The sequence below is a fragment of the Urocitellus parryii genome, chromosome 14 (genome assembly GCF_045843805.1).
Source record: "Urocitellus parryii isolate mUroPar1 chromosome 14, mUroPar1.hap1, whole genome shotgun sequence".
NCBI lineage: Eukaryota > Metazoa > Chordata > Mammalia > Rodentia > Sciuridae > Urocitellus > Urocitellus parryii.
In genome coordinates, this window is record NC_135544.1 from 9,627,380 (window position 1) to 9,639,127 (window position 11,748).

General features: G+C 39.4%; 1 protein-coding gene across 3 annotated transcripts in view; it reads right to left on the reverse strand.

Moving 5' to 3' along the window:
- The window catches only part of Nsd3 (nuclear receptor binding SET domain protein 3), a 110,790-nt gene extending 103,089 nt beyond the window's left edge, over positions 1-7,701 (reverse strand). For 2 of the 3 annotated variants that reach the window (XM_026404675.2, XM_077792570.1), the window contains exon 1: positions 7,256-7,340. The gene's annotated coding sequence lies outside the window, so the exon portion shown is untranslated. Of the gene's footprint in view, positions 1-7,255 lie in introns of all 3 variants that reach the window. The other variant, XM_026404676.2, reaches the window with a different exon arrangement.
- Positions 7,702-11,748: the final 4,047 nt, after the last annotated feature.

Sequence of the window (11,748 nt, forward strand, 5' to 3'; positions counted from 1 at the left end):
TTCTGCTATTATAATCCTTGAAAGTCAACATTAGCTTTTCTAAACATGTAAAATAAAGCCATCTAGAAGGTCAGAAAAGTACACACAATCCAGAAATTTTCCCAAGCTCAAAAGAAACTTGATTCACCCAGCCAAATTATAGGAAAGGGAAGATTCAAGAGGCACCATGGGCCAGCTATGGTGGTGCTTGGCTGTTAATTCCAAAGACTTGGGAGGCTGAGGCAGGATGATTCCAAGTTCAAGGTCAGCCTCAGTAACACTGCCAGGCTCTAAGCAACTTATTGAGACCCTGTCCCAAGGTAAAAATTAAAAAACACTGGGGAGATGGCTCAGTGGTTAACCTCCCTTGGGTTCAATCACTGGTACCAAAAAAAAAAAAAAAAAAAAAAATGGGCAAAGCTAGCCTCAGCAAATTAGTGAAGTCCTAAGCACCTAAGTGTGACCCTGTCTCTAAATTAAAAAAAAAAAAAAAAAATATATATATATATATATATATACACACACACACACACGTATACGGATGGATATATATATGTGTGTGTGTGTATATATATATATATATATATATATATATATATATATATATATATAGACTACAGATGTAGCTCAATAGTTTATCGCCCCTAAGTTCAATCTCATTATAATATCAAGAAAAAAAAAAAGAACTTTCTTCTGGGTCTCAGTATTATGTTTTATTCCACATTCATAATTAAAGCACTTAGATTTCAAATTACTAAGTATCTACAATGTTAGGAAGCTGCTTTTAAAAAATTACCCAGATATTCATTTGGCAGTAACAATTATAAACTTGTTATACTATTTATGAGTTTGGAGGTATAGCTCAGTGCTACAGCATGGCTTAGCACATAAGAGGTCCTGGGTTTGATCCTTAGCACCATAAATAACAATAATAAAGATAATCCTTAAAACTGGTTATTCCATTTTTATATTTGCTGACCCTTTGTGGTTATGAATTTTTCAGATCCTTATGTTTAAAAAGAAAAATAGAACATTAGCATACTTTTATCCCTAAAGTCCTACTGCCACCAAGGCAGGACAAGCTGAACCAACAAGATGCCTATGCAGGTTTGCTTAAAGGACTTATTACCCAAGTGATAGTTACACAATGTTCATTTTCTCATTATTTGTTTATACTGATCATTTGGGTCTTAAAATGCATTTCTTTATTAATGTTATGCTAAACAACTTCAAAAAGGTTGTAAAATGCCTATTTTTTATTTGTGTTTGTTTTTTGCATACGGCTTTCATTAGAATCTACATTTAAGAGAGAGCTTAGGTAACGCAAGACTTACAAACACAATATTATCTTGGCAATGGCCAAAATGCCTCGAGGCAAGTCTCCATGTGCTCTTAACATCAGATCAATTTGATAAATTTTGTTCATCCATGAGATCCCAGGAAGCTACCCACTTCATAAATTTAAAATATCTACCTATATATTTTAGAAAGTACACATACAACTCATAACCAAGTAAGAAACACAAGCTATGAAGAAAAAGGACACATATTCTTTTAAAAAATTTTTATGTAATATATATATATATATATATATATATATATATATATATATATATATATATATGAATGACAGTCTCTTTGGCCTGAAAAGTCCCTGAAGTCTGTTTCATCCATTATTGAGTTAAACACTGTGCTTTCCAATTTCATTAAAATAAACTAAAAAACTTGAGTTATTATGAGAGAATTTTATCAATATCTCAGAAAATTCCATGTAAAATGTAAGATATTAAGTAATGTTTTCAGTGTTACATATGGTTAAAACAGAAACTATATGTATGTAAATTCTTTTTCATTTTCCTATTCATTTTCTCAACATACTCTATGATGATTAAGATCCATATCTGTAATTTTTAAATAAGCCAAAAATTCTTTTTCAAAGAGCTTTTTAAATTCAAAATCTTGTTGATAAGCATGTCTTTAGGAATAACAAAACACATCGTGTAAAAACTGAACATTCTCTAAATTCACAGTATTTAAAATTTTATGGCTTTTACATTCTTTTCATGCCGTACTAGCAGGCACAACATACTATAGAAGTGTTCAGAGTATTTATTTATTAAGTACTTACTAAGATCAACAGTAAAAATAAAAACCATACTGTATGTTTTAAAAAAATATTAGGTGGGGCTGGGGTTGTAGCTCATTGGTAGAGCTCTTGCCTAACATGTGAGGCACTGGGTTCGATTCTCAGCACTACGTATAAATAAATAAAACAAAGGTCCATTGACAAATAAAAAATGTGTGTGTGTGTATACATAGTAGTCTTAGCATAATCTATTCCTTAAACTTACCCTTATTAATAATGATTAAAAAAATTAGCCAGCAGAAGGAAAGCTTACAATTTATTTCAAAACTCAAATGCTGGGTATGTTGTTTATTAACAACAACAACAACAAAAGTCATCTAAGTGCCTTCTTAAAAAAAAAAATAGACTGATTTTTTCCTAAAGGAACAATAAAAACAGTACTGCACTGAGAAACAGATTTTATGGATAGATACCAAATTCTAAAAAAACTTTAATAATTTTAATTTCTTCAGTGTCTACAATACAAGACTATTTTGTTGTTGTTGTTGCTGTTTAAAAAAATAAATAAATAAAACCAGGGCTGGGGTTGTAGCTCAGTGGTAGAGCGCTTGCCTCACACATGCAACAAGCTGAGTTCGATCCTCAGTACCATATAAAAATAAATAACTGAAATAAAGGTACTATATCCAACTACAACTAAAAAATAAATATTTTTTAAAAATAAAATAAAACCAATGAGTTAGCATCCATGGTAACCTGTTTTCTTCTTTTTTGGGGGGTGGACTGGGGATTGAACTTGACCACTGAGCCACATCCCCGGCCTTATTTTGATTTTATTTAGAGACAGGGTCTCACTGAGTTGCTCAGCACCTTGCTTTTGCTGAGGCTGGCTTTGAACTCCGAATCCTCCTGCCTCAGCCTCCTGAGCCACTGGGATTACAGGAATGCGCCACCATGCCCAGCTCTATTTTCTTCTTGATAGTCAAAAATAATTTAAAACTAAACAAAGTAATCAACATTATATGCTAAGATTTTTTTAAACTTGTTATCCTTTTTATAATTTTTAAGTTGTGTAGATGAACACAATATCTTTATTATTATTATTATTTTAATATTTATTTTTTAGTTGGACATAATATCTTTATTTATTTATTTTTATGTGGTGTGAGGATCGAACCCAGGGCCTCGAAAGTGCTAGGCGAGCGCTCTAACTCTGAGCCACAACCCCAGCCCCTTATTATTATTTTTTTAATGTGGTGCTTAGAATTGAACCCAGTGCCTACATGTACTAGACAAGCACTCTACCACTGAGCCAGAAGCCCATTCATCCCTAAATTTGTTTTCAATGAGGCATTTTTAGCTCAATTTTCTTTCTAGGATCAGGATTAAATTTTGTTTTCTAATTCAGTTCACTGCTATGTCACTGACAACTGTATTGAAACAGGAAAAATTCTGACAAAACCACTTTATTACAAACTCCAAGATAACGTGAACACAATTCATTTATTCATGTAAAAATATTGTGTATATGTTATATGTGCCTGATGAACAAAGTATGAAAAAATAAAGCAAGATCCCTTGCTTCACTGCAACTTACTGTCCTCAAACTAATTATACTAACTTTGAAATATGCCCCCTCATCTTGAGCTTTCATAGACAACTCAAATACTTTCACAGTAAAATAATGAGGTGTGGTATAAAGACCCAAGTAACAGGTTACCAAAGCCTTGGGTTTTACTTTTATAAGATTCAGTTTTCTCTTTTGAAAAATAATAGTGTATTATCTCTTTTCCATTTGAACAGTCAGGAATGTAATTCAGATTCAGCTATATTACTTATAATAGCAAAAATATGTTAGCAACCTAAATGTTAATATTCCAAACAATGAAATACTATATGACCCTTTATAAAAAGCTATAGGTCCATGTATGCCAATTTTAAAAGATGTCCCAGACATCCTATTAAAACAAAAAAGTAAAATGCAGATACTATGTACTTCAAGAGAAATATACAAATAAGTGCATGGAAATTCTCTAGAAGGAGAAACAAAAAACTTCAAAATAGTTAAAGTAGTAATCAGGGCTGCTATTTTTAAAATTTCTTGAAAATGTTGAAAGTAACAAACATACTATTTTTATGGTTTTTAAAAATAAATTTCTTAAGTTTGCTGATCCAGGTTCCATACCTGTGTTCAAATACTTGCTTTGCTGACATTCCAAAAAAAAAAAAAAAAACCACCATGAATGGTCTTTTAGGATGGAACCAGTCTTCAAAGAATTTTAAAATGTTTATAATGTTATTTAATTACTTAAACCTCAGCTTCTCCATCTGTAAAAATGGGTTAAAAGTATTAAGCTCATACAACCATCAGGAGGATAAAAGGAAATCACTGTAAGAGGACAAATGTTACCAGATATGATTATTATCAGATCTGAAAGTTAATTCAATGTTCATTAATATTAGTTTCTTCTATCCAAAACTCATTCAATCTGATCAGCATACTAGAGCACATTTGTTAATTTACAGTTTAAGAAAAAATAAAAAGTACACAGGTGGGCTGATGATCAAAAAAATTAGAGCAAAGTTTGGGTTTCTGTTGTTATTTGACTTGAGTAGCCTTCTTCATTGAATGGATACCTGGGCAAGGAACCAGAATATTCATGATGGCTCATTTAAGCTTCCAATGTGTTTTTTTAAATTTCATTTTAACATGCAGTGATTGCTTATTTTCTTAAAAAGTATGGCATTGATAGTTCATGCACATAATTTGCAAACTAATTATAAATAATGTCAATCAAGGGGACTGGGGCTGTAGCTCAGTGGTAGAGCGCCTGCCTTTCAAGTGTCCATCTGCAACTAAAAAAATAAAAAAAGTTAATAATGTCAATCAAATGGGAAACACAAATAAGAAATCTCCATGAATACAAATTAAAAAAAAAACATGCTGAATGGCCTTTTAGAATGGAACTTATATTCAAAGAATTTCAAAAAATTCAGGCTTTATGCTATGAGCACAGTACTCTCAGAAAGTACCACCTTAACAACATTCATTTTAATTTTCCCAACAAACCAAGAACACATCCGAAACTTCTCCAAAACAACTGAGAGGACATTATTATTAAAATAGATTAAATCAATATGTTGTAGAATTGGATTCAGTCCATCATATTACAATTTTAATAGAACTTCCTGGTACCAGAGAACAATTTGACCATCAATGTGATGGGTTAAAGTTTTGATTACCTCAATTACAATTATAAATCAAAAGCAAAAGGTCATGAACACTTTTTAATCCTTTTCAATATGAAAATAAAATAGGCTCCACCTAATACTAACTGATCTACTATAAATTTGTCAGGATTTAAATCTTTAGAGAAGCAACAACTTCTAATCACAAAAGTAGTTACATTTGAATACATTAGAATTACCTTAGCTTTCATGAGAGTTACCAGAACATCCCATCAAAAAAAGAAAGAAAGAAAAAGAAAAGAAACTAGCAACTCAATGAGGCTCTAAGAACTGCCTGCCTACTTCATAGATCATTGCACTGTGCTGAACTGGCATTTGGGGACTACACTGAGATAGCAGCATGAAAGCAAAGGGAGGAGATGAGGAAAAGAGTTTATTTTTAAAAAATAGAAATCACTATTTTTAACACACCTATAGCTATCAGAAATACCCCTTTAAAATACAGACATTCTTATTTTTCAACATTCAAAATATAGCAAGCAAATAATCTATCACAAGCGGATCTCCCTAGCCCTTCTTACCCACACACAGTGTTTTGCCAAGAGCACAGCCCCAAGTAAAAAAAAAAAAAAGAAAAAAAAAAAAAAACCAATGCAATTTCCTTGTTTACTTAAAGAATTGCAGAAAACATGTTGACCGCTTCTAAGGCTTCTGAAACCAATCAATATTCAAAGGACTTTTCACGATCATGTCTGAAATATGACAGTAGTAATGATTCCTTCAACTAGTAAAAATCTAGTTTCAAATTTACAAAAAGGGTTAAATTTTACACTGCAATTCATCAGTATGTCTTGTTTGCAACCAGAAAAGGGGAGGGGGTAGGCAGCAAAACACACAAGATGGAAAACATCTCTACCTCCTTTGCTGGTTATGAATAACTGTAAATGATCCAAGAGGTAAGGGGAAAGAGTTCATGAATAGAAAGAAGGGGGGTTAACAATGTGAGCTGGCCCCTTCCAGATTTACATTGATGTCGGAAAGGAAAAGGAATTTATTTACACTGCAGTGCCTGGCAGCAAACATGGCTGCCCCTGCCCCCTTTAAATCTGAATAGTCCTCACTCCCTCACCAAAATCATCATATTATGGCCATGTCTCTCCCTGTCTCCTCACCATAACACAGACACATCTCCTCTTCCCTCAAAACAGTAACACCCACACCTCCCCCATTTCACAACAATCACAACCCCATAACCACTAGCTTCTCTATTCTATAGCCTTGAAATAGGCACAGAATACACACAAATATAGGAACAAAAGGCTTTCCTTTCTAACACTTTAACAACCCCCTTCCCTTTTCCTCCCACTATGTGACGCTTGGTGGATCGTTCTCATCCTTTCCAACATTCAGTTAATTTCCTTCTCTAATCCAATCCTATGTCTTCCAGTTTCCTGCGTCTATTTCCTATCCTCCTATTGCATTCTGTCTTAATCATTTCTCATCCCTTTTTCTAAACCATCTCTTTCTCCACTTCATTTCCTTATTTCTCCCTTGATTCCCATAAGATGCCCCATTTCCCCATCAAATTCCATCCCTTTCCCCCAGCCTCTTCTAGTTCCCACACTACACCCCCAGACCTCCCTATTTCGCAGTCCACTCGGGTCTCTAATCTTCTCCAAATCTAACTCTTCTTTCTCTGCCCCTCCCCGGTTCCTATCTTTATCCCCGCCCCCATCCTACCTTTACTCCCAATTCTCAGCTCAGCGCCACTACATCCCTAATCCCAATCCTACTTCCCCTGCCCCACCCCCCAATTCCCTCCACACCCCCCATCCTGCCATCTGCTCTTCCTTCTAGACTACCCTTGAACCCTTTCAGGCCACCCGCTTCTCCTCCCATTCCTGAGTCTCTATCCCTACTGGTGCCCCATCCTTAGATAGCCCCCACCCCATCTTTCCCTCCTCGGCACTTCCGTGCAACACACACACACACTTACTTTACCTTCAGTTTGTTCCATTCTAACCCCCCGGCCGTGTCAGTACGATCACAGGAGAGACACGGAGGCCCGGGATGGGGCTGGGGTGCAGACAGCTGCCGGGGCCGCGGGGGGAGGAGACGGAACCAAGCTAGGCCGCATGAAATCCCCGGACTAGATTTCCTCCGCGCCGGACGCCTCTGCCATGGCGGCCGGCACCGAGGACTGCCACGGCCGGACCGGGCCGGGCACGCTGAGGGGAGGAGGAAGGCTGCGGGAGGTGGGTGGGAAGGGGAAGTGGCGGGACAGGGATCGTCGAGCAGCCACCGGTGCCAGAGAGGAGCTGTGGCGGGCGGTCCAACCGGGGCAGCAGGGTCCTCGAGTTCCACTCAGAATTCTCACGCCTGTCCGCAGCGACCTGTGCACAGCCCCCTCGGCCTCCGCCTCCGTGCTGGCCGATGCCGCCCGCTCCCGCTGCCCGCTCCCGCCGCCGTCGCCGCCGCCGCGCACAAAGCCCCCCCACCCCGACTCTCGGGGCGCCGCCGCCGCCAAATCCTCAGCCCCTCATTGGCCGCGCGCCGCGGCGCCTGCCGGGAAATGCAGTCCCAGGTTTGGGGTACAGGGGGCGAAAGGAGGAAGAGGCTCGTCAGCCCCGGGAGGAGAGAGGCGGGAGCTAGAACCAGCAGTGCGAACGGCGCGAGGGTGTCTAGACCAGACAGGAGACCGCGGGCGATAAGGCAAAGGGTCAGGAAAGAATGATGCGAAGGGGCTGGAATGCAAATGAAACTAGAAGACAGGGGGGCGGGTTAGGGTTGGTCCTGAGGCAAAACTGTGGTTGTGCGTGTTCTTTGATACTTATCAGATAACACACTTATTAAACACCATGTGGTACTCCTCGGACTGGCACAAACGAGTATCTAGTTAAGAAGACCAGGAAAAAGCGTAACGACTCAGAGCTTTCTTGGCTGTCTCCGTCCGACAGCTGTCAGGGAAGCGCGCCCTAGTCCACGAGGGTCTGCAGCCGGGAGCACTGGTAGCAGTTTAGGACTTAAGTCGGGGGATGGGGCAGTCTCTTTTTCGGCCCTGGGTGCGAGTGTCGCATGGTCTTCAGTCTACAAGCATCAGAAGGCCTGGGCGGCGTCCCGGTTTCGCTCAGGAAGCACCCCGACCTCCCTAGAGCAGGCACCGGGCCCGCACGCCTTCTTCCTGCTTGCACTGGGGCCCGGAGGCTTGTGGGTAGACAGCAGGACGTCAGCGCCGACTACCTCCCAGACTGCCAGGGCCAGAAAGCGCCCGGTGCCAGTCACGTGCCCGGGCCCTCGCCGCTCTGGCCAGACCTTCACACTCAGTGACGCTAAAGCGTTTGTCCTAGACCACTCACATAAGAATAAGAAGAGGGACAGGGCGGTAATGCTCCGTAAACCTCTTGCCCTTCCCATTCTAGGAAAATATGTAAAACAATGGAAGGTTTTAGGTGTGTGACAAAGTAAACGAGTCTTACAGGAGCGTGCAGATGTAGTTATTTCCTGGAGCCTGGGTAATGACTTAGAACGTTGCAGCACGGAAACATGAACGTACAAAGGAAACACAGGCAGCAATCAGATGAGGAAATTAATATGTAGTCCTCGGTCTGCTCTGAGAACTATAAAGTTATATCATTACTAGGCGTCATACTTTTGATAGGCATTGTAGTGCTCTATTTGGTACCATTACAAGAAATTCTTTATCATCTTTAAGTTAGAAGATTCCTACACGTCAGTTACTATTATTTTGATAATGGAAATTGAACACAGGGTGCCTTACCACTGAGCTGCTTCTTATTTTTTTGTTCTGGGACAGGTTCTCCCTAAGTTGCTGAGGGACTCCCTAAATTTCTCAGACTGTCTTCAAACCTGCAATCCTCCTGCTTCAGCTTCCTAAGTTGCTGGAGTTACAGGTGTGGCTTTCCAGCAGAGATCAATTATTTTAATGGGCACTAATTATCTATTAGTTTGTTAATCCTGTAAGGCTGATATTGTGCATTAAGAGTTCCCATTCCTATTCATTTCTGTTAATTTTATTTATTTTGAGATGGATTCTCACTATGTTGCCCAGCCTGGCCTGCTCCTGGGTTCAAGCAAAGCTCCTGCGTTGGCCTCCCAAGCTGGGACTAAAGGGAACACCACAACCCAGAACTTTAAACTATTTTTAAACCTACACTTTGTGTAATTCATAGTTAAATGAATCCATAAAACACATTTTTATTATAAATATGTCTCTTAAAAGATAGCTTAAGGGAGCCACCTGAGTCACTTGATTCTATCTTCTAGTAAGGGGCTAAATTTGTCTTTTTTTTTTTTTCCTATGTTCCTCTCTGCCTCTATCCTCCTTTTTCAATCTGCCTGTAAACTCCATGCTTTGTAGATAAACTATCATCTTGACCTGGTACCTGGATTTTCCCCTTGAGGAGAATTTTGTAAATTGTCCCCAGGGATTCTATTTTAGCCAGTTTCTAATAGCTATGATGACAATAAAAGTTTAAATTTGATATTATGTGAAGTAGATGCATGTGGTCTTCTCTGTAAAACATTGAGTGCAGTTAATATTTAGGGAAATGAGCACTAAAAGTAACAATTCACATCATCTAACATCTTCTGAGGTTTAGTATATGCTTACTCTTCTCCATAGTAAAGGAGCAGACAGTTAATCAAGACAGAAATCTAAAATGGTTCTCTGAGCCATAGTTATAGGGAAAAAGTTTTTTAGTTTCTCTTTTGATGATTTTATACAAAAACTCCTTAAATATCAAATCATGTATCCTGAAAGTCAAAGATATTGCCAAACTTGATAATAGGAAAAAATAGACATTACTTTGAACAAATGGATTTCAGTAAGAAGGGTTTTTAACCCTTCACTCTTTTAGAATAGAGTTGCTGACATATGGCCGTAGTAGAAAACCTAGCTCATCTTTCAAATGCTAGGCATGGAATTGTTCATCTGGTTTATGAATACTTAATGATTTTCACTGTGCCTGGTTATAAATGAATACAATACATGAATAGGAATATTTCCTAATATAAAATGTCTCCCAGTGAACCAGGGGCAAATATTTTTGGATCCTTTATAATGTTTTCCAGAAAAGTATGTGTTTATGGTAAAACAGTGGTTAATTTGTGAAATCAATATGAAAGTTATACCTATATTTTAAAATTCAAAATTTACCCTCGTGAATTTTCAGGGACGGAAAGGTAAAGGAGGGAAGCCTTGTAGATTTTCATTCTAGTAAACATAGAACGTGAAGTGAAACCTTCATGTGGAAAGTTAGGCATCAGATATGCACAAGGGGACCTCTAGTGGCCAAACTGATAAGTTTTGCCTATTTAACAGTTGAATCGTTTGGTTATTAGCTGAAAAATGCTTTGTGGATTAAAAGCGGTTTGCACTTCTTACTGAAATTTAATACCCGCCATCTTTCATTCTTACAAATGTGCTGCCCAGATGAGTAAAGTATGTAGCCGGTTTACATGTGAAGAGAAGGCGTTCTTTTCGAGAAAGCGATTCCTTGCTGTCTGGTGTTAGGGTAAAGCCACTAAAATTTTTCTCTTCCTTTAAAAGACAGCCAGATCAAATGGATACGAAGAGATAACTGGGGAACAAGAATATTTCTAGATCGTTCTCTTTTCCAAGATGGCTCAGTTTCACATTCTAGGAACTGAAGTGCCCCCTGAACCTGCAGCGCATACTTAATTTCACAGCCCATATAATGTACATTTTAAATATAGAGATTTCTACACAAACTACTGATTATAAGCAACGCTTGTTAAAGAGAACATTTATAAAGCAAAGATTTTTTAGTGGAATCCAGTTTTCCAGGTGCAGCTTTCACAGCATTCCAACCTTGGGCCTGGGGAGGAAAAAAAAAGCCCTTCTGCCACCCACTACCTCCTCCCGGCTCAAGTCCCCGTAGGCAGTTTTGGAGTTAGAGGGGGGCGAGGGCCAGAGGGAGAATACATCAAAATGATGTCATTCGTGACTCCGGGATGGTTACCATGGCGACTATCAGACAAATTACGCTAGGCTAAGAGCCTCTTTAATCCAACCTACACTAGGGGGTTTCCCAGGGGGGTAGCCACAGATTACAGGGTGTAGACAGTCAGAAAAACGCCAGTGTTCGATCCTCCAAGACAGACGCTCTTTAAACTAAACCCAGCAGAGAAGTCATTTCGCTGGTGAGGAGACCTTGCTGCCTCCTGGGTGGCCCCGGTGAAGGACGCCCGCCCTCCACAGAATTTGAGAGTTCATTGGTTGATGGTGTCGTCACTCAGAGTGACGTCACGGGGCGAGGGGCAAGAGGTGGAGTCATAGAGACTTGGCCTCCGGCCCTTCTAGCTCGAAGGGCCAAGGGAGGAATTGGGAAGGAACTGGGAGGACCTGGGCGGCCGTTCCCGGGAGCCCGGCCGAGGAGGTAGGGGTGGGCGGACCAAGTCCTCAGGCTGTTACTTGGACCGTGCCTGCGTGTTCCCCTCCGGAGCCCGCTCCC